This window comes from Oryza glaberrima, chromosome 9 (genome assembly GCF_000147395.1).
Source record: "Oryza glaberrima chromosome 9, OglaRS2, whole genome shotgun sequence".
Classification (NCBI taxonomy): Eukaryota; Viridiplantae; Streptophyta; class Magnoliopsida; order Poales; family Poaceae; genus Oryza; species Oryza glaberrima.
In genome coordinates, this window is record NC_068334.1 from 3607055 (window position 1) to 3634914 (window position 27860).

At 48.5% G+C, this 27860-nt stretch overlaps 2 pseudogenes; one reads left to right on the forward strand and one right to left on the reverse strand.

The window, feature by feature from the left end:
* The first annotated feature begins 10132 nt into the window (after positions 1-10132).
* LOC127785307 (bidirectional sugar transporter SWEET7b-like) lies at positions 10133-10952 on the forward strand (annotated as a pseudogene).
* A 7463-nt stretch (positions 10953-18415) lies between these two features.
* On the reverse strand, positions 18416-27625 carry LOC127784655 (uncharacterized; annotated as a pseudogene).
* Between the last annotated feature and the right edge of the window lie 235 nt (positions 27626-27860).

Genomic DNA, 27860 nt, shown 5'->3' on the forward strand with positions numbered 1-27860 from the left:
GAATTTTCCTTAGAACCAGGTCACCGACTAAAAAGGCTCGCGATCGAACATTCCGATTATGATAACGACGCAACCCTTGCAAATATCGAGTCGATTGAATTAAAGCTGCTTCTCGGGCTTCTTCTAGTCGGTTGATGTCGTCTACTCGGCCCTCTTCATAGCCCTCGTCGTTGAAGTTCCGAAATCGTAGTGATTCAAATTCTACTTCACTCGGCAACATTGCTTCTGCACCATAAACCAAAAAGAACGGCGACCGACCGGTAGCCCGACTAGGAGTAGTGCGTAAAGACCAAAGTACGGACGGCAGCTGATCTACCCACTTGCCAGCATAGGGGCGTAGTCGGTTGAAAACTCGTGCTTTGATCCCTTGCAGTATTATGCCGTTAGCGCGCTCAACTTGACCGTTACTCATAGGGTGTGCCACGGAGGCATAACAAATTTTAATGCCGAAGTCTTCACAAAAGTCTTTAAATACTCCGCCAGTGAATTGAGTGCCATTATCAGTGATGATCCGATTAGGTACCCCAAACCAATGCACAATGTTGATGAAAAAATCTCTAGCTTTATTTGCTGTGATCGTGATGACCGGTTTAGCCTCAATCCATTTGGAAAATTTGTCGATAGCCACAAAGAGATGCGTGTAACCGCCGACTGCCCTTTTAAATAGGCCGACCATGTCAAGCCCCCAGACCGCAAACGGCCAGGACAACGGGATGGTTTGCAACTCTTGGGCTGGCAAATGAGTTTGTCTGGCAAAAAATTGACAACCTTCGCATGTCCGCACAATCTTGTCAGCATCGGACACAGCTGTAGGCCAAAAAAAACCTTGCCGGTAAGCTTTGCTGACGATGTTCCGTGCAGCAGCATGATTACCACAAATACCAGAATGTATATCCTTCAACAATTGTCTCCCTTCCTCCAAAGATACATAGCGCTGCAGTATTCCTGATGGACTTTTCTTGTACAGTTCAGCTTCGTGAATAATGTAAAGTCTGCTGTGCCTGGAAATCCGCTCGGCTTCATTTTGGTCTTGAGGGAGTTCTTGTTTGGTCAAAAATTTTATGAGAGGTTCTCTCCAGTCGGCTTCAAGCATGCTTACGCCTTGAGTATCCATGGCTTCAACTGCTTCTTTTCTGGGCACAGTTGGTTCATAAAGATGCTCAATGAACACATCAGAAGGGGCTGCTTCCCGTTTCGAACCAAAATTGGCCAGTCTGTCAGCTGCCTCATTGTTATGTCGAAGGACATGGGTGAGCTCGAGTCCATCGAATTTATCTTCCAACTTGCGTACCTCTTGTCGATAAGCAGTCATATTATCATCTAGACATGACCACTCTTTCATGACCTGATTGACAACCAACTGAGAGTCTCCACGGACGATTAATTGGCGAATACCTAGAGATATTGCAATCCTTAGTCCATAGAGTAGCGCTTCGTATTCCACTACGTTATGAGATGCAGAAAAATGTATCTACAACACGTAGCTCAATCTTTCTCTAGTCGGGGAAATAAAGACGACCCCAGCTCCAGTGCCTGTAAGCCTCTTCGACCCATCAAAATACATAGTCCAATATTCCATCTTTTCCTCTGGCATGTCTTCTTGGCACTCGGTCCACTCGGCAAGGAAATCAGCTAAAGCTTGTGACTTGATCGAAGTTCGTGGTTTGAAAGATATGTCCAAAGACATCAATTCTAAGGCCCACTTCGCAATCTGTCCGTTTGCTTCGCGATTATGAAGTATATCCCCGAGTGGAAACGATGTGACCACCGTGACCGAGTGACTTTGAAAATAGTGAGATAATTTCCTAACGGTAATTAAGACACCATATAATAACTTTTGAACCTGAGGATACCTTGTCTTGGAGTCGGCTAAAACCTTGCTAACAAAATAGATTGGTCGTTGGACTTTTTGAATATGGCCTTCCTCTTCACGCTCGACAACCAGGACCGTACTCACAACCTGGGAGGTCGCCGACACATATAACAGTAGCGGCTCTTGTGGATGTGGCGAGGCCAAAACTGGTGGAGTGGTGAGAAATTTCTTGAAGTCTTCAAAGGCTTTTTGTGCTTCGGGTCCCCACTGGAAATTGTCAGTTTTCTTCAGCAGCTTGAAGAAGGGCATCCCCCGCTCGCCGAGACGTGAGACGAACCGGCTAAGCGCCACCATGCAACCAGTCAGCTTTTGGACGTCTTTTTGAGAGCTTGGCAGTTTCATGTTGAGGATGGCGTTGATTTTCTCCGGGTTGGCCTGTATGCCTCTCTGAGATACCATAAATCCGAGCAACTTCCCTGACGGTACTCCGAAGATGCACTTTTCCGGGTTTAGTTTCATCTTGAAAGCACGAATGCTTGTAAAAGTTTCTTCTAAATCCGCTATCAGGTCATCCTTCCGCTTGGTCTTGACGACTACATCATCGACATAGGCTTCAACATTGCGACCGATCTGAGTTGAAAAACACCTTTGAATCATGCGTTGATAGGTTGCTCCTGCGTTCTTCAATCCAAAGGGCATGGTGATGTAACAGTAGGCCCCAAAGGGCGTAATAAACGAGGTCTTCAAGCAGTCAGATTCTTTTAGTCGGATCTGATGATATCCCGAGTAACAGTCCAAGAAGCTGAGTAACTCGCAGCCAGCCGTTGAGTCTACCACCTGGTCAATGCGAGGTAACCCAAAAGGGTCTTTGGGACAAGATTTGTTGAGGTCGGTATAATCGACACACATGCGCCATTGCCCCGTCTTTTTCCGATCCAGGACTGGGTTAGCCAGCCAGTCGGGATGAAGGACTTCCTTAATGAAGCCTGCTGCTAACAGCTTGGTTAATTCCTCCTTGATCGCGTCCTTCCTGTCGTGTGCAAAATGGCGGAGTCGTTGCTTGATGGGTTTGGCGTCTTCCTTAACATGTAAAGAGTGCTCAATCACCTCTCTAGGGATACCAGGCATATCCGATGGTTTCCACGCAAAAATATCTTTATTATTCTGAAAAAAGGTGATGAGCGCGCTTTTCTATTTACAATCTAACTCAGCGCCTATTACAGCAGTCTTGTCAGGATCGGAGGGATATAAGGGAATCTTTTTCGTCTTGGCGTCACTTTCTTCGGTCTTCGTCAGCTTGGTTGCAGGCACTTCTCCCTCGTTTGCCGTGGTCGCAGCCAGTCGGATCTCTTCGCGGGCGAGAGTGGTCTCGTGGGTTTGAGCCATCTCGCAACTTTCTTTGTCACACGTGACGGCTTGCTTGATGTCGCTCCGTAGTGATATGACCCCTCGAGGGCCAGGCATCTTCATCATCATGTAGGTGTAGTGCGGGACGGCCATGAACTTGGCTAGAGCCGGTCGTCCGAGTATAGCATGATATGCTGTCTCGAAATCAGCGACTGCGAAGCAGACATTTTCTGTACGAAAATTCTTTCGAGTGCCGAAGGTAACTGGAAGAGTGATCTGACCGAGTGGTGTAGCTGACAGTCCTGGAATAACACCATGGAAGGGTGCATTACTCGGCTTTAATTCCGTGCGAGGAATCTGCATATCGTCCAGGGTCTTAGCGAAAAGGATGTTGAGTGCGCTGCCACCATCGATGAGAGTCTGTCGGAGCTTGACATTGCGAACCACTGGGTCTAGTACTAGGGGGTACCGCCCCGGGTGGACCACTCGGTCGGAATGATCTGAGCGGTCGAACTTAATTGCTGTCTCTGACCACCGAAGATATTGGGGCGTGTTAGGCTGAACCGCATTGATCTCCTGTTCTGTTAGCTTCTGTTTTCTCTTGGACTCATAAGCCAGGGGTCCGCCGAAAATGTGATTAAGTTCTTTGCGATGATCTTGAAAACCAGTCGGGGCATCGTCTTCGTTATCTTTCTTCTTTGATGTGCCTTGATCTCCGTCTGCAGGTTTGCGTGCGTTCTTGACGTATTGCTCCGCGAACTGTTTGTAGACGAAGCAATCTTTGGCCACGTGGTTGGAATTGGGATGATGCGGACATTAGGAGTTCATTATCTTGTCGAAGGTGTTGACGCGGGGACGTTGTCGGGAAGATGGAGAGGCGGTCGCCACAAGTTCTTCAGGCTTATGCTTGCGATCCTTGTGGTTGTTACTTCCACTCCCCCCTGCAGTCGGCGTGTCCTTCTTTGGCTTCCAAGTGGTGCCCGACTGTTTGGACGCGGTGATAGCATCTTCGGCTTTGGCATACTCGTTGGCTTTTTCGAACATCTGCTTAACCGTCCTGGGAGGTTTACGTCCGAACTTGCCGACTAGGTCCTCGTGGCGAATGCCTTTAGTGAAGGCGGCGATGATGACGTCGTCGGTGATGTCGGAGATTTTGTTGCATTGTTCGGAGAAGCGTCGGATGTAATCTCGAAGGGATTCTCCAGACTTCTGAACAACGTTGTAGAGGTCAAACTGTGTGCCGGGGCGTTCAAAGGTGCCCTGGAAGTTGGCGATGAAGTGATCATGAAGTTCCGCCCATGATCTGATCGTGCCACGGGGTAGTCCGTGGAGCCAAGATCGGGCAGAGTCCGCTAGGGCCACAGGTAGATAGTTTGCCATGGCCCTGCTGTCTCCTCCTGCTGCGCGGATTGCGAGTCCGTAGACGGTGAGCCAAGACTCCGGATTAGTGGTGCCGTCATACTTCTCGATTCCAGTCGGCTTGAAGCCGATTGGCCAATCCACTCGACGCAGGTCATTAGTGAAGGCAGCTACTCCATCCACGTCGTCGTCGTAGCGATTTGGTGAATGGCGGTGACCTCGTGCTGCACGGCGCTGGTTGATCGTGTCACGAAGGTCGACGGGACGCTGGCGAGGTGGAGAACGAGGCCGTTCAGCTCGGCGCTCCCTGTGATGTTCGGGAAGCGAGTGAACAGATCATTCGTCGTGACCCCTGCTCCTGCGACTAGATCCTGTGCCGGTGACGCTGAGGCTTGGCTGATGATGAGGGACTCGACTACCAGTCGGGGTGCGGATGCTTGCGGAGTTGGCTGGAACCGAGGCAGCGATCATGGTCTTCGTCTGGTTCAAGATATTGACAACATGATTGGCTTGGTTGAGTGCGTCTTCCTTGAGGAGAGTGTCGAGGAGAGTGATTGCTGCAACCGCGTTCTGCTGGGGAGTGCGAAAGACCGCTGTCCCGTCGACGTCTTGTTGCCCAATGAGCTCTCTCGCTCGGCGCCCAGATTCCAAGGCGCGATGCCGTCGATCTTCAGCCTCCTTTGCAATCCGTTCGCGATCTTGTTGCTCACGCTGTAGTCGTTCTCGCTCCTGTCGCTGTCGCTCTTCCTCCAGTCAGCGACGTTCAGCTTCTTGCCGTGCATGATCTTGGTCCGCTTCTCGGGCTCGGCGCTGTTCTTCCGTTTCGTTGTCAGCCATAAATACGCCGAAGGAGAGGGGCGTGTAGTTATCCTCATAGCTGTCGTCGAAGTTGTCGAAGTCACCGTGGTCGTAGTGGTAGCCGAAGTCGTCGTAGTCGACGATCTCGGTTGTTCGAGAACTGACGCCGGGGGAGCTGAGGTAGCCATCCAACTCTTCCGTCGAGACTGTCTCAAGAGGTTGGAGTATAACGCCAACCTCCCTGGATCTAGACTGGATCGGGGCCGATGCCGGAGCTCACCTAAATCTTCAAGTGGGAGATGTCTTGACTGTGAAGACAGCGGCCAAGTCATCAGGAAGTTTCATCAAGATTGAGGGATAGGACCCGTCATCTTGATCTGGTCGCGGAAGAGTAGATTGGATCTCGTCCGAGTGGTTTGAAGCCGACTCGGGAGAGATGATCTTGGAGTAGGCCTCGGCCGAGTTCGGAATACCGAATGGTACGGGGACCTGGTCTCTTCCCGACTGGTTTGAGTCCGAGCCAAGGAGAGAGATCTTGCCAAGTCGTTAGTGATGAAGTTGAGGCTGCCGATCCGGAACGCCTGCCCAGGAGGGAAGGCGAAGTCGTCGATGCCAGAAACGAAACCCATCGCACTTAGTCGGCGAGAACTTGACGCCTCCCCTACCTGGCGCGCCAACTGTCGAAACAAGATTTCGGCAATAATAAAAGGGGGTGGCTATCAAGCTAGGAAAGTGGATGGGTTTGGAGACAGGATTTTATACAGGTTCAGGCCTTCTTATTCAAGAAGTAATACCCTACTCCTGTCCGGGGATGATTCCGCCGAGTGTATTTTTGATTGTATATACTAGAAAAAAGAATCGTGCCCCAAGAGGCACATGGACCCTCCTTATATAGGGGAAGGGATCCGTAATACAAGGTACAGTCCATATCCTAACGGAATATGGGATTACAGATAAAATACAATCGTAGCCGACTAGGATCCCGGGTATTTTCTTGACATACAAGTTTATAATCTAACCCGAGTCCTCATAAAGATATTCTATCTATATTTGGTACCATATATTCGACTAAAGTATAACTGTCATGCAGATATGGGGTATCCATAATCTCCACAAACCCAAACCCGATAGTGGCATTTGGATGGATAGTGGAAAGAGGAAGGGATATTATGGCATATAAAGTGGTGGGTTTAAGATAGGATAGGTTATACTTAACCATTCCTATGTTCAGGTATATATGGTTTGGCATAGAGACAAAATATTTATTGGACGAAAATACCCTTCCTGACTATATGGTCATGGCAATCACACGGCATTTTTGTCATACCACCATTTCCGACCTAAACTCACCTTCCTGATATTGGTTGGAAATGAACTGCCCATATGCAGTTCTTATGTCCACCTCTTTTCCCAATCGCCTAACAAATATGGAAATGATTTATTTTCAAGAAACATCAATGTGTCAAAATTTTTCTATTGTTCCAATTATCACCTTTTTTTTTTGAGAGAGAGAATCCCTTATATGCCACTGAAAATTGGTCCGATCCCTTGTACGCCACTGAAAATTAGCTCTTCCCCTATATGCCATTGGTCCAAATTTACACACCCTCTCATCCAAATACCCTTCATTTTTACAGGAAGACCTCTTATGTGGTTCGCTTGCGAAAATAGACTTGCAATATAAATAGAGCAACCTAGGGCCATTTATTTCTAAGTCCTCGTTCTACCTCAATCCTCTCCCGCGTCCCTCTCCTCCATACCTCTCCTCTCCCTCCCCTCCCCTCACCTCTCCTCCTCCCCGGTCGTCGCCCGGAGGTGGCGGCGGCTCCCGGCGGTGGGTGGCGGCTCCGTCGCATCATGGTGGCGGGCGGTGGCTGTCACACCCTGAAGTTCTTCTCCCAAGCCTAATTGAATTAATAAATGGTCTCAAGAAATTATTTGCTTAGAGTCAAGAGAAAAACCCTAATTTAATAAATGCAAATTATAATCGGAAATAGCATGTGGAATTTTTCTTTGGTTCTACATGTCGAAATATGCTAACAGGATTTTTAGTAGAATTTTCAAAGCTCTAGAAATAATTTTAACCAATTAAAATGGAGCACAGGCACTTAATAAATGCCCTGGAAATCATTTTCCTTTTCTTTTCTTTTTCTTTCTATCGGCCACCAGCCCAATCCCCTCCCCCTTCCCCGCGCGCCAGCTGGGCCGGCCCAAGGCCGAGGCCCAGCAGGCCGGCCGCCGTGCCCCCTCCTCCCCTAGGTCACCGACAGGTGAGCCCCACCTGTCGGGCCCATCCCCTTCCTGCGGCCGGCGCCGCCCCACGCCACAACCGCCGCCGCCCGCCTCTCCCGTGCCTCCCGTGCACGTCGCCCGCCTCCGGCGCCCTCTCCCGCACGTCCTGCAACCGCCGCCGCACATTCCCGCGCGCCCACACCGAGAAACGGTCGGGATTTGAATTTTGAATCCCGCCAGCCTCTCTCTCTCCTCCTCCCCCACGTATCTGGCGGATACGGGCTGTTCCCGGCCACCTCCGACCTCCCCGCGCCTATATAAACGACCCACGCACCTCCCTCTCACTTTTTTCTTCTTTTGCCGAGCTCTCCCGTGCACTCCATCGCCCTAGCATCGCGCACCTTTAGCCACCTCCGGCCGCCGCTCGCCGCCGCTAGATCCGCCGCCGAGCCGTCCCGTCGCCGCCGTCGGGTTCGCAAGCCCGACGGCCACACCGTCCACCCCCTCCGTCGTCGAAATCTGCGCTGCCGGAGCCCACTTTTCCCCTCACGCCGGTGAGCTTGCCATGGCCGCCGCCTTCGGCCGGCATCCCCGCCCTCGGTGGCCTCTGTCTCACTCTCTAATTACACTCATTTTGCTCCCTAGGTCATCCCGGAGCCCGTCCAACCGTCGCCATCGTCGTCGGTGAGCCCTCCCCTCTCTCTCCGTCCCCTATCTCGGTGCCGCCTAGCCGCCGCTTAGCCGCCGCCTAGTGCCACCGCTCTGCGCCGCCGCGCGCCATGGCTGGGCCAGCTTGAGCCGCCCATGCGCCATAGGCCGCGAGCGCCCGCAGCCGTCCGATCTACCATGCGGTAGATCGGGGCTGCTCATTCCGCCACCCGCGTGGCTGCCCACGTGTGCTCCCCTCCCCGGTCCCGTGGACTCGGTCCACCGTGGACCGGCGCCCTTGAGTCACTTCCATGTGGGACCCGTATATCGGCACCCCCCTGGTGGACTGGCGCCCTTAAGTCTCTTCTCCTCTATAGTGTAGAGGGGAGAGAGATGTGGAATATTTTTATTTTATTTTATTTCACACTTATGAGCATATAAGAACCAACATGGAAAAAATAAACTCAAATGAACGAAATATGTGACTTGTAGAATTTTCTAAATCTCTATCGAAAATAGATGTCATTCGAGTGTCATTTTCTTAAAACAGGCGTAACTTTCACATACGGACTTGGAATCAGGCAAATAATATATCAACGGATATCTATAGAAAAAGTTACATCCGATTCTCCCCGGCTTTGCCGACCCGGCTTTGTTGGGTTCGGCGAGGTTAAAACATCCAAATTCCGCTTGCAAGATTGTGTTTTCGATACAAGAAGCTTTTCGGTATAGCTTTAGAAAATTCCACAGGTCACATATTTCGTCCATTTGAATTTATTTTTTCTATGATTGGTTCTTGTGTGCTCCTAAGCATGAAAAAAATATCAAAAAAATAAAATGAAAATTAAAAAGTTGCACATCTCTCTCCTCTACACTATAGAGGAGAGGAGAGGAAAAATTCTACAAATCATATATTTTGTCTATTTGTGTTTTTTTAATGGTTTGTTTTTTGTGTACTCCTAAGTGTGAAAAAAATAATTGGGGGGGCGCACCTGCCACACCGGCGCGCTCCCTCTGCCACCTCAGCACTGCCCCGCCACGTCGGCAGGAGGACAGCACCAAAGAGGATGGCGCCGTCCCGTTGGATGACGGCGCCAGTGACTCTGGCGCCCCAAAAAGACCATTTTTGGGATAAGTTTCTCTAGGGGTTTATTTGCGAAATAAGTTTTTTCAAAAGGACCAAATTATGAAAAATCCAGCAAGTTCACATGACCTTAACCTTATCAGAATTTAAATTGCATAACACAAATGACCAAAATAACCGCAGTGCAATTAGTGCTACCCAAACATCTTTTAGCCAAAAATAATAAAAGGGTGTGAATGCTTTGGAATTTGATTTATTTTGTAAGACCGCATTATCACCCAAGATTCGGGAATGAACTTTCAAATGCAACAAAACTATTTCCCTAGTTATGCACTGATGCACGTGAGTTTTCCATGTTTGGTGATTTGCTAAACCTTTCAAATATAATGGCAAACTTTTGTACCAAAAATGAATGTCACTAGTACATACAATACGTACGAAGACATTCCCAGAATTTCACGTCGTGGGCTTCCGGGGCTTTGCCATCTTGTATGTCAGTGTTCAGTAAACTGCGAGTGTACAAGAGTATGCGTCCGAGCGCCTTGGCCTCGCACTCGGAGACCGAGACCGAGCGAGCTGATCTCTTTCCTAGTCCGATTCCGACTAGTTCGATCGTCGCGCGACTCCGACGCCGACTCTATCCAGATTCCCAGAGTAGCTCGGACGTACGTACGCGGTATATATCCAGCGCTCCGCTGCTTCAACGAGCTACCAAACCAGCCCGAACAGTGCGTACGTTGTTCCACCAGTATCATCAGTTCACAAATTTAGTCGTTATTTCGTTTGGTTTCGTTTCGCCGCGACAAGGATCTCCAACAATCGAGCGAGCAATCCCAGCCCCAGCGATCGAGATGGTGTCCCTGGACATTATCCGCAACGTGGTGGGCATCGTCGGCAACATCATCTCCTTTGGCCTCTTCCTCTAGCCGGTGCCCACCTTCTGGTGGATCATTAAGGAGAAGGATGTGAAAGACTTTAAGGCAAGCCCATATTTGGCTACGCTGCTCAACTGCATGCTCTGGGTCTTCTATGGTCTCCCTATAGTCCACCCCAACAGCATCCTCGTCGTCACCATCAACGGCATTGGCCTCGTCATCGAGGCCATCTACCTCACCATCTTCTTTCTCTTCTCCGACAAGAAGAACAAGAAGAAGATGGGAGTGGTGCTCGCTACGGAGGCTCTCTTCATGGCGGCGGTGGTGCTCGGCGTGCTTTTGGGCGTGCACACCCATCAGAGGCGCTCGTTGATCGTTGGCATCCTCTGCGTCATTTTTGGCACCATCATGTACTCCTCACCACTCACCATCATGAGTCAGGTTGTGAAGACAAAGAGCGTGGAGTACATGCCGTTGCTGCTGTCAGTGGTGAGCTTCCTCAATGGCATCTGCTGGACGTCATACGCGCTCATCCGCTTCGACATCTTCATCACCATACCCAATGGTCTGGGCGTGCTCTTTGCTCTCATGCAACTCATCCTCTATGCCATCTACTACCGGACCACACCCAAGAAGCAGGATAAGAACCTCGAGCTGCCAACCGTTGCCCCTGTCGCCAAGGACACCAACATCGTCGCCCCTATCAGCAAGGATGACGACGTCAATGGCAGCACTGCTAGCCATGTCACGATCAATATCACGATTGAGCCATAAGCTAGCTTAGTGATCGAACATAACTGAGTGTCAACGCTCTAAGTTAGTTAGGTGTTATCAACTTCTACATTCAAGTCATAGTTCTTTTTTAGTAACCAATGTAATTTGTGTTTTTTTATCTTTGTGATGTTGCAATTATATATATTATATCCTGTAATTTTGATTTGTCAAATGGATTCCAAATTTTCGGAATGAAATTTTCTAGAATGTTGCTTGTCATCCTCTTTAGGTTTGTTAATAGCCGTGCAAAAGGACCAGTAGCCAAACATGCCCTGGTGTACAGCACCATGCGACCAACATTTGATCAGCACGAGCAACCAAGTCCGTATCATCTAGTTCAGAGCATTGCGCAAAATCTCTACACAGAAACATAGAGAGAGACAGTTCTTAACAGAAATTCTAGGTCTGTGGGACCTAAGACTGCGAGATTATATCGATCGCTTGCTCTGCCATTACCTTATTAACAGTAACTAGAAACGTAACCTTCACGAATATGTGGGTATGCATTGTGGGTTGTATTTAAGAAACTTTATAAAGACGTAATATCAACTGAATAAGACCTGCCATGCTTCAAAAGTATGATTTCTCCACAAACTTTCTTCTTCATCATTGCAGATAATTATTTTCAAACTATTTTTAGTTTTATTATACTCTATTATATCTCTTATATACTGAAAATTCAACAAAACTTCCTATAAACGCTCCTAGCCCTCCACGTGATATTTCTATAAACACTTCTTAATTATCAGGAGAACCCACTATTTTTAATAAATCGGGGGACCCACTATTTTTAACCTTTAGATTTATCTTTCCAAAAAAAACCACATCCCACCTCTTTCCCTTCTCTTCCACCGACCCAAACTAAGCACGGTCGTACATTATTACTTACGTTTCCTCCTTCTAATCCTCCTGTCTCCTTTCTAATATATATGGAAAATTCATTTCATATAATCGAAAGTTTCCAGGTTTACCTTCGTACCATTGAATGTTCGGAGTAAACTTTAATACCACTGAAAATTTTCCCCCGTTACTCTTACTACCACTGCCGTTTACATTTGTCTAGATTTTCTCATTTCTATTTAATTTTCCCTCGAAAAGGCCAAATAAAATGAGTGTCTACCCTTCTTTCGCATTGCAGTTCCCTGGGACGATCTTTTTCTCGTTCTTTCCATCGGCCCATCCGTGGAATTGGAAACGGATTGATTTTGCTAGTTGTTTTGATCAGCCCGATCTTTGCGTACGTTCAGATGGGAGAAAATCGTGGCTGGAGCGAGGTCGTTCCGTCGTTGCATGTGGACCTCGTCGTCATCTCGCCGTCGCCGTCCAGATTATGTGGACAACGGAGAGGGCTCACCGAAACCGGAAAACCTTATTTGTTTTTTCTGATTTGTAGGTAGAAAACTTAGGGCATCACCAATAGATTAGCAATAATTTATTATCAAAATTTAATTTTTGGGTTTCCTAAACTAAAAATAAAAGTAGGAAGTGAGAAAACTCATAAAAAATAGGAAGTGAGAAAACTCATCCATCCAAAAGATAGCCTAAATTCAATCCAAAAATTAAAAGTGGGCCCTTCGGTTAAACTACCAACAGAACTTTCCATTTTTTTTCCACGCACAAAGAAAGAGACTACGATGACCCGCATGCTTCTAATAGAAATTTCGGCGCCCGCGCGGGAAGGAGAGAGAAACGCACGAACACGAGATTGAGAGTTGCTCTCTCACCCTCAAATCCACATAACGGAATATATGGAGATGAAAACTCTAAAACTAGTGCAAGGCTTTTAGGAATATGTTGGATCCGATTTTTATACTAAAAACCCTCAAAATCAGTTTTGGGAATGAAATAGGATGACTGCTGGTGATGCTCATAGGCCCTGTTTAGATCCCACCACAAAATTTCACCCTGTCACATGGAATGTTTGAACACCTGCATAAAGTATTAAATATAGGATAAAAAATAACTAATTACACATATTGCGACTAATTTGTGAGACGAATTTTTTAATCCTAATTGCTCTATGGTTTCACAATGTGGTGCTATAGTAAACATTTGCTAATGATGGATTAATTAGGTTTAATAAATTCGACATTTGCTAATAACGGATTAATTAGGTTTAATAAATTCGTCTCGCGGTTGACTGGCGGATTCTGTAATTAGTTTTTTTTATAACTTTTTCACATAAGTTCATCTAGTAAGATAAAATTCGATTCAAAGGTTTAATTTTTTAAAATTAATTGAAAGGAGGGAGGTAAAACGGACTTATCGGCAAGGGATGAGCAAAAGGCTGGCCCATAACAGGTCTTTTGCTGCTCCCTCGCCGAGAAGTCTATTTTGCTTCCCTCTATTAATTTCAAAATATTAAAACTTCGAATCGAATTTTTTCGTACTAAATGAACTTATGTGAAAAAAGTTGTCAAAAACAAATTTGTATAACTCATTGAGATCTACCTATTTTATTTTGTTCATTTCTCCATCTGAGTTTGATTGACGTATATAAAATTTGAATTTCGAATTATGACAACTTCAAATAACATTTTTAAATACTAAATAATTTCAACTGAAAAATTCATCAACAATAAAGTTGTATAACTAATCAATATCTACAACTTTTGTTTTGGTCGTTTTGCTATATGACTTTGTTTCAATAATTTGAATTTGAATTTCAAATTATGACAACTTCAAACAATATTTTCAAATACTAAATGATTTCAACTGAAAATGTCATCAAAAACAAAGTTGTATAACTCATCAATATCTATAACTTTTATTTTGGTCATTTCTTTATCCGGTAAAGTGATAGTAACATTGTTCATAAAATTTACATATCTCTCTTATAGTTCATAACTATATAAGAGATATATACATTCTGTGAACAATGTTACAAATCGCTTTGTTGGATGAAGAAATGACCCAAATAAAAGTTATAGATCTTGATGAGTTATACGACTTTGTTATTGATGACTTTTTTAGTTGAAATCATTTAATATTTGAAAAATGTTGTTTGAAGCTGTCATAATTTGAAATTCAAATTCAAACTGTTCAAACAAAGTCATATAGAAAAATTACCAATACTAAATTCATCCCACCCGGATTCGGCGGCGGCCTCGAGCGAAGAGTGGGTGGCAACCCCGACGACGAGTGGGTGGCGACCTCGACAACGATGACGAGCTAGCGGTGACACGGGCCTCGTCCCGCTTGGATCCGGCGGTGGCGGGCCTCGTCCCGCCCGGATCCGGAGGTGGGAGTGGGCAGCAGGAGTGGTGGATCCGGTGGCGGTGCGGCGGATCCGGCTAGGGCGTGGCGACGACGACCTCCCTGCGGCGGCGGCCTCCCTTCCCCGACTTCCCATGCGTAGCGGCGACCTCCCTTCCCTGACGGCGGCGGGCACGGTGACGGCCTGCGGCGGCGGACCACACCGCCGCTGAAGCCCACCTCAGGGACCACATCGCCGCCCAAGCCCACCCTCCGCCCAAGTTGATATGACCATCAAGTATATGCATACAACCAAGCATGAAAAATATAAACCATTGCCAAAGAATACATCGGATGAATGGATGATCTACAAGATATTAAAGTCCAATGAGTTTTGGAATCCAGTTCGGCCTCCGAAGACAACATTGACTTCAAACGGACCTAGCGCCTTCATGCCAACTCCAATTTAGATGATCTTGGACTTCGTGGAAAGCTTATCTCGCTACCTTTCAAACGCATCTGGTCTCATGTCCAAATTCATCTCGATTCAACGCGGCGGTGAGCACAGCTGCGGCCCAGACATCTTAGGCGCCGCGGTGACTGGGCGCGGCATTTCGTGGGCGAGGTCCGAGATGTCAAGGGTGGGGGATGTGGACCGAACGGAGACGGCGTGAGAGAGGGACGAAAAAAGGGACGGGAGTGGCATGGTTCCAATTTTAGAAATTTTGAGTGGCATGTAGCCGATATGACGAATAGTAGTGACATTTTTTTAATTTCACAAAGTTGTAGTTGCATGGATCCAATTAACCCTAAGAAGAACCAACAGGCAGTCCCCTCTCTTGCCTAGGTTAATCCGGCTACAGCAGAGACCAATGTCCAGGTCCGAATTGCACCATCGCCTCTACCCTTGCCAAGGTATGTCAGCTAGGTTAAGTTATACTTTAGATTGAGCCTGGAGCCCACGCTCGCCTGTGGTAAGTACTGTTATATCTTCCAGGGATTCCTGAGAACCAATCCTTAATTATCGTGGGCACGACTTCCAAAATAATGCATATACCCACAACCCACAAATTAAGCATATTTTAGTTTAATAAAACCATAACCATGGTGGTACATCATAATATAATTAAGGACTAAATTATAATGAATCCCATTGTGAGCTAATTAATCTAAGCATGGCTAAGCATTCCTAAACCAATCATCTAGTCAATTATAACCCAAGTTATCAATGACATAAGGTATTCAACTAGTCAATTATAACCCAAGTTATTAATGACATAAGGTATTCAACAGGCTGAGTACGATAGGCATCCATCCCACGTGACATTCTAAGACAATGCAATTTAATAGAAAGCATGGGATTTTATAAATTAGGCTCAACACGATCAATGATGTATGTATGACTTGCCTTGCTCTTGAGCTGACTGAACCTCGGCAACCACTTCGAAATAAACTGGATCACTGGAACTGACGGAATCTAAACAACAAAAAAAGCACACAAGAAATACAAGCAATAAGGCTACTGAAACAGGAAAAGAAACCAATTTTAATGTATTCTATACATTGTAACAAATTCACTGCAATTTTAATGGGTTAAAACGGAGTTCGGATTATTTAGTTATGAATTTTACAATATGAGCTGTGTTATTACAAATAACCGAAAAACCTTAATCAATTATTACATATTATTGCCCATAGATAAATAGATCAATGGAAATATACCTCTGGTAAGCAAGCCTCACGAGTTAACGACTCAATGAGGCAATACTTCGTGACACGGGACCATCCAAATGGTCAACCGAACCGGCGGCTCGGAATGACAACGGCTAAACCAGGAAAACTAGACACAGTTTACGGCAAAGACTCGGTACGGCAAACGATAGGCCGGTAGGAGTTTAGGGATGCTCCTACGGCTTTGCGACTCGGCTACCGAGCTACGGGCAGAGACAAAACACGACGGCGACGTGGGAGAGCGGCAGCGGCGGCGGCGGCAGCGGCTAGGGCGACGGCACGGCTAGGGCAGCGGCAGCACAGGGCAGCGGCGGCAGCGGCGCAGGCACATGGCGGCTAGGCCCGCTGCGGCATGGGAACGGCGGCTCTACTAGGGTTTTGACAGGACTAGACAATTAGGGTTACGACGACGCTAAAATAATTAACACCTAAACCAGGAGATTACGGATAAGTTCCTCACAAAACTGAGATGATCGGCGAGGAAGAGACGACGACGACAGTCCGGCGGCAACACGTGGAGCGTCCGGCGGCAACACGTGGAGACAACGGCGACACTAGATCAAACCTAGAGCGGAGATAAATTAGAATATAGATAGATAATGGCGGTAGCCATGACACGGAGAGGGAAAACGGATTACCAGTGATGCAACGACGACGACGGCCACGACGGGAGGTGGCGGCACGGCATCGGCGATGGTGGGCTAGGGCGGCCAGCGGCGGCTAGGGCTAGGGACAAACAAAAAAGAATAGAAAAAACAGGGGTGTTCCAACTTATATAGGAGAGGAGAAAATAGAGGGAGATTGAGTCGGTGGGGAGTCGGATTAGGAGGGTGAAAGGAGGTCAACTCGGATGGGGAGGGAGAGGGAAAATAGGAATAGGATTAGGATAAGGACTTTCCCTAATTGAAAAAGAAATACGGTGCCGTTTTAGGAAAATAACGGAAACGGTCCCGCGAACGGAATCGGACTCGGCTCGTCATGCAAAACGAAACCGCAGACGAAGAGAGGAGTGAATCGGGCACGATTCACGATCAAAGGCGGGAGAGGAAAAAATTATTAATTTAAGTCTTGACAATTTAAATTAACAACATTAACTCCGATGCTCTGAATATTCCGCTTTAAGTCCTGTTAATGATTTTAGAGCAAAGAGAAATCGAGAAAAAAATCTCTCTAACATTTCCGATTATTAAATACATTGTTAATTTGGGTTTTCTCCAGGTTAACTAAAGTAATTTCTATAAACAATTTATTGGTGAATTAGAAAATGCGGAAAAGGGGAAACTCCGGGTGTGACATTGGAGTATCAAAGCTTGCGTATGTTAGAATGGCATGTAATCTGACCGATACACCCAAGAGGGTCATTGCTCTGAGGGATCTTTGGTACGCTCTGATTTGTTACCCTTTTTTAAACTAACACTAAATGTTTTTATTATAAGTTTGTTACCTAACATTAACACTGCCTGCTCATAATTAATTGTTTTTCTTAGGAACTGTGAAGTTAAACTTGTATGCATATATGCTGTGTGGACTACTCTCATATGCCCGGTGAACCATTGATTCCTTTGGCAGCAAAGAAAAAAAATAAAAGGAAAATATTTAGACACTTAGCAAGAAATGTTCAGTGTTACTCCAGGCATTAATTAGCTGGTGATTCTCATGGATGTTTACTGTTTGTGCCAATGGAGAAGAATATACAAACAGTGAAACAGTTTGAAGTGATCAGCTAATGCATGCTTGTGATATACTGACAGTGCTTGCAGTCTAATCTTTTGCCAGAGCCCTTGACACCAACGGATCTTTTTAATTAATCCAATTATGTTATCACTTAACCACCGGCCCAAGAGGGCTCTGGCAATGTTCTCTGTCTGATACTGATGTGTGGTTGTTCTCTCTGTATGTAATCTGTAATTGGGAGATGTGCTTCAATCATGGTGAACATCGGAGTAAGTACTTGTTGATTATTCCTCCTATTATCAGTCAGATGCAGGGAATGGGAGGCTACTCAAACAGTCACACCTTTGTTAATTACTACTAATACTAGCAGTCAACACAACTTTCAAAGACACCTAAGATAGTTTCTGCCTTTTTTCTCTATAGTTTCTTTCCCCTCTTCCATGTCTTTTGACACATTGGAGGATGCAGCATTTCATGGTTCAGTAGGGCATTGTGATATTCAGGCTATAACAACCTCAGGACCAGGCCTACAAGAACACTAGAAAAAAAATTCAGAGTAGGAATAGTAAACAGTACATTTTTCTAGAGTAAAATGAAAAAAATCTACAGTGAGGAGGCACTCTCACAGTGCATATTTTCCCCTTATTACATCAGGGATTTAACTGTTTAATGTTTAATTCTTTAGTTCAGGAATTTCTATTTCAGGGTGTTCAACAACTGATCTTTTCATATGCTCTATTTGGAGCATTTGGTCTCTTTTATATTCCTGCTAAAAGTAATTTTGTTTCAATAATTTTTAACAACCGAGAATAAATGAAACCCAACATAAGTTTGGGACTTTAACACAAACAACTCCAGAACATAGTTCGACGACCCATGCAAGAATTGATGCAGACGAAATCTCCGGTGCCAAATGGATTGAAGACGAACGGTCCAGCTTCTTGATGATCAAGCTTGTTTCTCCTTCCTCCCACCTCTACGCTTCTTGCTACCATCACCTGAGCTCCCCGGAGCATCTGCAGTACGAATAACCGAGACGGCAAAAACCACGTTAGGATTGCATATTTGTACATTGTGATCACGTGCAAAACAAGGCAATTAAAATTGACGACGCGATCGGCGGTGGCTGCTGGGCGGGAGCGGCGGCGGCGGCCTTCCTCTTGTCCGTCCTGTTCTTGTGACGCTCCCTGGCCTCCTTGGCCTCCACCTCCGCCTTGTCGCGGCCACCGCCTGCCACCGCAAACATGGGGCCACCAGTTTTCCTGCTTCTGCCGATCATCTCCCATGGCGTATCGTCAACCGTAGCTTCGATCGCGCGGCGCTGCACGAGGTACTCCTCGAATGCCTCTGCTGGCGCGGCGGGCGCCAGACACACACGCGCTGGCCCGGTTGGTGGACGAACCAGCACCGGCCAGGAAGGCAGGCCGGACGGTGGCGCCGGAGGCGCAGCCAGGGCAGTAGCAGCAGCAGGAGGAGTAGACGCGCGCGGCGTAGCAGCAGCAGGGGAGCAGTGGGCACGCGCCGCGCACGAAGATGAGGAACAGGCGAGCGCAGCGCAAGAGGAGCGATGGGCGCGCGCGGCGTAGCATACGACAAGCTCAGGCCACCATAGCTGAAGCTGTAGCGGCCGGTGGTCGGCGGCATGGTCCACCCACGAGGTGCAGCAGGAAGAGGAGCAGCCGCGGGCGGCACACGAAGATGAAGACCAGGCGCGTGCAGTGCAAGAGGAGCAGTGGGCGCGCGCGGTGCAGTGGACGACGAGCTCGCACGCTGTCGCCGAAGCAGTAGCGGCCGGTGGTCAGTGACACGGTCTACCCACATGGTGCAGCAGCAGGAGGAGCCGATGCGGACGGCGCACAAGGACGAGGAACAGATACATGCAGCGCACAAAGATGAGGAGCAAGCACGTGCAGTGCAAGAGGAACACTGGACGTGCACGGCACAGCAGACGGCGAGCTCACGCCGCTGTAGCCGAAGCTGTAGCGGGTCGTGGTCGGTGACAAAGTCAACCCATGCGACACAGCAGCGGGAGCAGCCATGGACGGTGCTGTAGCAGGAGCAGCAGTCACGGCCGGCGCAGGAACTGTAGGGGAAGGCATGGACGGCGTAGGAACGGGGGGAGCAGGTGCGGGCGGCATAGGAATAGGAGGAGCAAGCATGCTTGGCACATGAAGATGAGGTGCAGGCCCACGCAGTGCAAGAGGAGCAGTGGTTGCACGTGGCATAGCAGACGACAAGCTCGCTCCACCATAGCCGAAGTTGTAGTGGGTGGTGGTCAGTGACACAATAAACCCGGGTGGCACATCAGCAGGAGGAGCAGTCATGGGCGGCGTAGGAACTGGAGTGGCAGGTGTGGGCGGCGTAGCAACAGGAGGAGCAGGTGCGGGCGGTGTAAGAACAAGAGAACGAGGCTTGCGTGACACACAAAGATGAGGTGCAGGCGTGCGCAATGCAAGGGGAGCAGTGGCGGCGTGTGGCATAGCAGAAGACGAGCTCGCTCCACCATAGCCGAAACTGTAGCGGGTGGTGGTCGGTGACACAGTAAACCCAGGCGGCACATCAGCAGGAGGAGCAAGCGCAGGCGGTGTAGGAATAGGAGGGGTAGGCGCGAGCGGCGCTGGAACTGGAGGAGCAGGTGCGCGTGGCACACGAAGATGAGGTGCAGGCGCGCGCAGTGCAAGAGAAGTAGTGCGCACGCGTGGCGTAGCAGACGATGAGCTCGCTCCATCATAGCCGAAGCTGTAGCGGGTGATGGTCAGTGACACGGTAAACCCGGGCAGCACATCAGCAGGAGGAGCAGGTGCGAGCGGCGTAGGAACTGGAGGGGCAGGCGCAGGCGGCGTAGGAACATGAGTTGCTAGCACGGGTGGCGTAGGAGCAGGAGGAGAAAGCACACGCGGCACACAAAGATGAGGTGCAGGTGCGCGTAGTGCAAGAGGAGCAATGGGCGCACGTGGCGTAGCAGATGATGAGCTCGCTCCACCGTAGCTGAAGCTGTAGTGGGCAGTGGTCGGTGACATGGTCAAACCGAGCGGCACAGAAACAGAAGGAACAGGCTCGGGCGGTGTAGAATGACCAGCGGCGTGAGCGGCGCAGCAGTCGACGAGCTCGCATCGCCATCACCGAAGCGATCGTTGCCGGTGGTCGGTGGTACGGTCCACCCGCCGCGTGGCACAACAAGAGGAGGAGCAAGCGTGGGTGGTGCATGAACAAGAGGAGCAGGCACGGGCGGCGCGGGAAGAAAAAGAAGAGTAGGCCCCCGCGTGGTAGTAGGAGCAGCGGGCGTGCGCAGTGCAGTAGAGGAAGAGCTCTCGCCGCTGAAACCGTAGCCAAAGCGATAGCGGCCGGTGGTCGGCGACACGGTCCACCCGCGCGGGGGCACTGGCCACGCGAACATGGTAGCAATGGGCTGCGCCGACAGCGCCACGGGCGGCGCGCGGCAGAGACGAGCAGCGGCGGCAGTGCTGCGGGCACGAACGCTTCCTCGGAAGTGAAGCTGGTGTCAATGATGTGGTAGCTCTTGCCGTCCGGGAGGAGTAACGGGACGATGCGGCTCCAGGGATTGCGGCTGGGCAGGCGCCTTTGGGCTGCGATAGCATGTTGGGTCGGAGGCTGCTGGGCTACCACCCCGCCACCACCGCTGAAAAGCCAAGCCTGGCTGGCTAGGCGAATGGGCCGGTTTGCCATGGCAGCGGCGACGGAGTAGGGGAATAGGAGGTGGCGAGGTGGAAGGCCTTGATGGGTTGGGTTCCTGTTGGCATCTCCTTGCTGGGCCAGGTACTCATTAGCGTCTCCCATGGTAGGCAGGTCAGGTCGGCGGATTTCACCACCTTCCTCCGTTCAAATCTTGGAGACAAACCTACGTGGGGAAAAAAAAGAAAAAAGGGCGTTGGCCATGGCACCACACAAAACATACAGGAAGCTGCAAAAACCTGTAATAAATCGCTAGAATTTCACAGAGATCTGATAATCACAAGCTTAGAAGAACATCTAAACTTCCTGTAAACCACTAAGTCCTATGTAGATCTGATTAGCAAAAGCTTACAACAAAGTCTAGATCCTTAGATGGTGGATTTCAGGATTTCACAAGCAAGAAACGAGCTTTTTCTCTCTCTACTCTACGGTATTCAAAGCTATGTACTTCTAAGAACAGAAACCAGATTAGAATTTGTGACAAGCGAGAGGGAACTTACCTCTCTACAATCTACGATATTCAAAACTATGTACTTCTAAGAACAGAAAACATGTTAGAATTTTTGACAAGCGAGAGGGAACTTACCTCTCTACAAATTTAAAGTATGCAAAGCTATGTACTTCTAAGAACATAAACCAGATTAGAATTTGTGACAAGACCAGAGGGAACGTAACTTACCAGGCGGCAGGAAGCTTATTTCTTCATGTATCTGATTTCCTTCGATCTGTGTGTAGTTTTTACAGAATGGGGGCTTACTTTTATAGTCGAATTTCAGTGCTTCACCCTGTCTTTGTGAACGCGTTCTATACACTGTGTCTTGTTTCTTTCTAAACACAAACGATTTTTTATCTGTGTGAAATATGTTGCAACGGTACAAAAAACTACTCCAAGCAAGGAAATGTTTTATAGTATATCACAATTGTATCGTCTAAAAAAGGTGAGAAAATGTCACGGTTACACAAGTTTCAACTTCAGCCGATTCTCAGTGGTACTGATATATTGAGATATGAACACAGATTTTTTTTTTGAAATTGAAAAAAAAGGGATGAACACGGAAAGTGACTGCCAACCAGTACAGCTGCATCCAACCGCCCACAGCTACTACTTATTTGGCCATAATAACATTACTGCCAAATATACGAATCTTCCTAGACATATTTCAGAACATATCCGGCATCACCAACTAATTCATATCTAAGTATGGTGGTTCTCATTTATTTTTACAGATATATACCTCCTCACTACCTAAATTAAATGTGTGAAATTCTACTATCGCCAATGTGAACTCTTTCTTAGACTTCTGAAATATAAGGGTGTATATATCTCCTAGTATAAATCAAGAGATATAAACCTACGCCACTCAAAGACTTGAGAAAAGCTCAAAAAATATAAATTAATTTCAGTATTAGTTTTGGCACTTCGAGCTACCTTAATAGAGGGATCTCTCTCAAGGAATGAGGTGTATATGTATCTTTCTAAAAATGGGAGAAAACCTCATAAGTATATCTAAGTATAAGGGTGGCAATTGAGTTTATATGTTTAAATCTCAGCATGAAGATCTACGAGATTCGGCCGAAATGGAAATTTATACAACTAGCTTCCATGTGAGTACATGACCTGACATGTTTGAGAGGATAATTATGATTTTACTAGAAAGACATTTCCTTGCTTGGAGTAGTTCTCGCTATCTTTGCAACTTATTTACACGGATAAAAAAGTGTTTGTGTTCAAAAAGAAAGAAGGAACAATGCATAGGACTCGTTTAGCTAGATACATGGGCTTAGGGTTATCCCTGAGAACCGACGGAAGAAGCTTTGCAAAAGCACGGTCCCGGGAGAGGCCTTGGGGCCAAGTGTGCCACACTCTCAATGCATTGTCGTTTCCTTAGTAACCCAAAGTGCGAGAGTGGATTCTAAACTCTAAGAGGACATCTCCTTATTATTCACATGTCATCTAAATGGTTATATATATTTTAAAAAAAGTATATCATAAGATAGATTAATTGTGAATATACGTTAATTAGCCGTAGTTTTTTCTTTTTGCAACTTGTAGAAGTTTAATTTTAACTTGCATGTTTGTGAAGTTATCTATCACATATTAATTTATCCAGTTGATTTTTTTAAATTTTTCATAACCATTTGGATGAAATGCAAGCAACGAGAGAATGTCCCCTCGAGAGTTTAGAATAGTTTCTCCCAAAGTGCTCTTTTCACCAAGGTGGTGGCAAAGGTGCAAGAGGGAAAGAATAATGCTAATGTCCACCCTTGAGCGCTATGCCTCGATCATTTATTCCTGTGGATACCAAATCACACAAGTAATATAAGAACACATCATTCTGCACATGGGCAAGGATGAAACCTTGGCCGCTACCCTAACATCATCGACCTAGATCAAGGATGCAAGTGGACAGACCTGCAAACCCAATTATAATGCAAATAAGCGGATTATCCGGCGCACTTATAACCTAGATCTAGTGGCTGGTGCATGCAGAAGACAAGACCATCATCTATGTAGAAGAAGGAAAATACTGCCCCACAAAGGATTGTATGGATGCCAAATCAACCATGTAGGAACATATCATGCCACACATGGGGAAGGATGATACCTTGGTTGCCATCCAAACATCATCAACTGAGATCTAGTGGATGATGCATGGGGAAGACGGGGTCATCATCCATGTGCAAGAAGGAAAAGCTAGCCCCGCCCAAGATCCTGTGGATTCCAAATCAGAAAAGTAAGAACACATCATGCCGAGATAAGGATGAATGATACCTTGGCCGTCGACATAGATCGGCTATCTGATGAGTGGGGCAGATGAGCCGCCATCCTTGCACGGTGAAGGAAAACTAGATCCTGCACAGGGAAGGGGAGCGACATCAAAAACCACCTAAACATTGTCCGCCCAAAGGCCCTGCCCCAGAACCTAGATCTGGGCAACCAACAACTAGGGAAGGCACTATAAAATGTGGTGGTAGGTACCGACGATGGCAACAATTGTCTTGATGGTGTTGGAAGGACGGCGTTTTGCTCTCTCTATGTCATATTGGTGCTAGAAGAATGAAGGTGATCACTAGATCTAGGGGAATGAAAGTTAGGTAGAGTGCGGCGGAGGGGTGGTAGTGGATGGAGGGGGAGAAGTGGCAGCTTCTACCGATTTTAGGATTTAGCAATAGGTTTATATAGGCGGGGATAGTGCATCAGCTTTGGCCCAACTAGGCCCAATAGACAGGGGATGGTAAAATGGTTGGTTGTTGGCTTTCATTTGTTAAACGTCCCTGTCCCCAGTGGCAAATAAAATTGTCAAACCCAAACCCGATAGTGGCATTTGGATGGATAGTGGAAAGAGGAAGGGATATTTTGGCATATAAAGTGGTGGGTTTAAGATAGGATAGGTTATACTTTACCATTCCTATGTTCAGGTACATATGGTTTGGCATAGAGACAAAATATTTATTGGACGAAAATACCCTTCCTGACTATATGGTCATGGCAATCACACGTCATTTTTGTCATACCACCAATTCCGACCAAAACTCACCTTCCCTGATATTGGTTGGAAATGAACTGCCCATATCCAGTTCTTATATCCACCTCTTTTCCCAATCCCCTAACAAACATCAAAATGATTTCTTTTCAAGAAACATCAATGTGTCAAAATTTTCCTATTGTTCCAATTATCACCTTTTTTTTTAGAGAATCCCTTATATGCCATTGAAAATTGGCTCTTCCCCTATATGCCATTGGTCCAAATTTGCGCACCCTCTCATCCAGATACCCTTCATTTTTGCAGCATACCTCTTATGTGGTCCGCGTGCGAAAATAGACTTAGAATATAAATAGGGCCGACCTAGGGCCAATTTTTTCTTAAGTCCTCATTCTCCCTCAATCCTCTCCCGCGTCCCTCCCATTCCCCCTCCCCTCCACACCTCTCCTCTCCCCTCCCCTTCCCTCACCTCTCCTACCCGGATGCCGCCCGGAGGCGGCAGTGGCTCCCGGCGGTGGGTGACGGCTCCCTCGCGTCATGGTGGCTCTCAACGGTGGCAGGTGGTGGCTGTCACACCCTGAAGTTCTTCTCCCAAGCCTAATTGAATTAATTAATGGTCTCAAGAAATTATTTGCTTAAAGTCAAGAGAGAAACCCTAATTTAATAAATCTAAATAACCATCGGAAATGGCATGTGGAATTTTTCATGGGTTCTACATGTCGAAATATGCTAACAGGATTTTCAGAGGAATTTTCATAGCCCCAGAAATAATTTTAACCAATTAAAATAGTGCACAAGCATTTAATAAATGCCCTAGAAATCATTTTCCTTTTCTTTTCTTTTTCCTTAGTCTTTTTCTTTCTTTGGGCCGCCGGCCCAATCCCCTCCCCCTTCCTCACGCGCCAGCTAGGACGGCCGCCGCGCCCCATCCTCCCACGGGTCACCGACAGGTGGGCCGCACCTGTCGGGCTCATCCCCTTCCTCCGGCCGGCGCCGCCCCACGCCACAACCACTGCCGCCCGCCTCTCCCGTGGCTCCTGTGCCCTCTCCCGCACGTCCCGCAACCGCCGCCCCACTTTTCCACGCGCTCGCGCCGAGAAACAGTCGGGATTTGAATTTTGAATCCCGCTGGCCTCTCTCTCTCTCCACCTCCCCCACATGCCCGGCGGATACGGGCCATTCCTGGCCACCTCCGACCTCCCCGCGCCTATATAAACAACACCCGCACCTCCCTCTCGCTTTTTCCCTCTTTCGCCGAGCACTCCCGTGCACACCACCACCCTAGTGCCGCGCACCCACTGCCGCCGCCCCTTTAGCCACCTCTAGTTGACGCTAGAGCTGCCGCCGAGCCGTCCCGTCGCTGCCGTCGGGTTCGCAAGCCCAAGGGCCACGCCGTCCACCCCTTCATCATCGAAATCCGCCACCGGAGCCCACTTTTCCCCTCACGCCGGTGAGCTCGCCATGGCCGCCGCTTTCGGCTAGCGTCCCCGCCCTCGGTGGCCTTTCTCTCACTCTCTAATCCCCCTCATTTTTCTCCCTAGGTCATCCCGAGCCCGTCCAACCGTCGCCATCGCCATCTCGCCGCCACCACCGTCAACCGTCGTCGGTGAGCCCTCCCCTCTCTCGGTGCCGCCTAGCCGCCGCTTAGCCGCCACCTAGTGTCACCGCTAGCGCTGCTCCGTGCCGCCGTGTCTCGCCGCTCGCCGTCGTGCGCCGCTGGTGGCCACGCCATGGCCTGGCCGGCTTGAGCCGCCCGTGCGCCATCGGCCGCGAGCGCCTGCAGCCGCCCAATCTACCGTGCGGTAGATCGGGGCCGCTCATCCCGCCGCCCGCGTGGCTGCCCACGTGGCCGCCACTTTGGCAACACGTGTGCTCCCCTCCCCAGTCCTATGGACTCGGTCCACCGTGGACCGGCACCCTTGAGTCACTTCCATGTGGGACCCGCGTGTTGGTGCCCCCTCCCCCCGCGTGGACCGGCGCCCTTCAGTCTCTTCTCCTCTATAGTGTAGAGGGGAGAGAGATGTGCAACATTTTTATTTTATTTTATTTTTTTCACACTTATGAGCACATAAGAACCAACCGTGCAAAAATTAAACTCAAATGAACGAAATATGTGACTTGTAGAATTTTCTAAATCTCTACGAAAATAGACGTCATTCGAGTGTCATTTCTTAAAGGAAAAAGTACGAATTAACCTCCCCACCCCCGAACTATCGCGGTCATCCGAATTACCCCCCTGAACCACAAAACGGGACATTCTTCACCCCCAACTATACAAACCGGACGAATTACCCTCCTTGACCAAATCCGCGGTGGTTTTGGTCTACGTGGCGTACACGTGGCAGTCCAGTCAGCATAGTATTTATTAAAAAAATGTGGGACCCACCAGTCATACTCATCCCACTCTTCCTCTCTCTTCTCTCACTCTCTGTCTCACTCTTCCTCTCTCTCTCTCACACGCACGACGAGGCAAGATGGAGGAGGCGAGGCAGCGGTGAGGTGAGGGCGAGCACGAGGAATGGCGGAGGGGCGGCGGCAGTGGCGAGGCGAGCACGAGGCAGAGTGGAGGGGCGGCAGCAGCGGCGAAGCGAGCGCGGTGGCGGAGGAGGCGAGGCGGCAGCGAGGCTAGGCGGCGCAGGGGTCGGGCGGGTGACCGGGAGGCGACGGCGACCGGAGATGAGGATGATGACGAATGGGGAGGTCCACGTCGGCGACGGACTTGACCAGCTTGCTCGTCCAGGTGCCCATCATGGAACTCCTCGCCACCGCTCATCTTCACAAAGACTCCGGCCTCCCCGTCTTTCTCGACGACGCCGACGACCTCCATGTTGTCCCTGCCTCGCTGCCGCCTCGCTTCCTCCGCCGCTGCCGCTGCCCCTCCGCCCTGCCTCGCGCTCGCCTCGCGGACGCCGCCCATCCGCCCTGCCTCGCCATCGCCTCGCCTCCTCCGCCGCCGCGCTCGCCTCGCCGCCGCCGCCGCCCCTCCACCTTGCCTCCCATGCATGTGAGAGAAAGAGAGGAAGAGTAAGACAGAGACTGAGAGAGAGGAAGAGTGGGAGGCGTATGATAGGTGGGTCCCACATTTTTTTAATAAATAGAATGCTGTCTGGACTGCCACGTCTACACCACGTAGACCAAAACCACCGCGGATT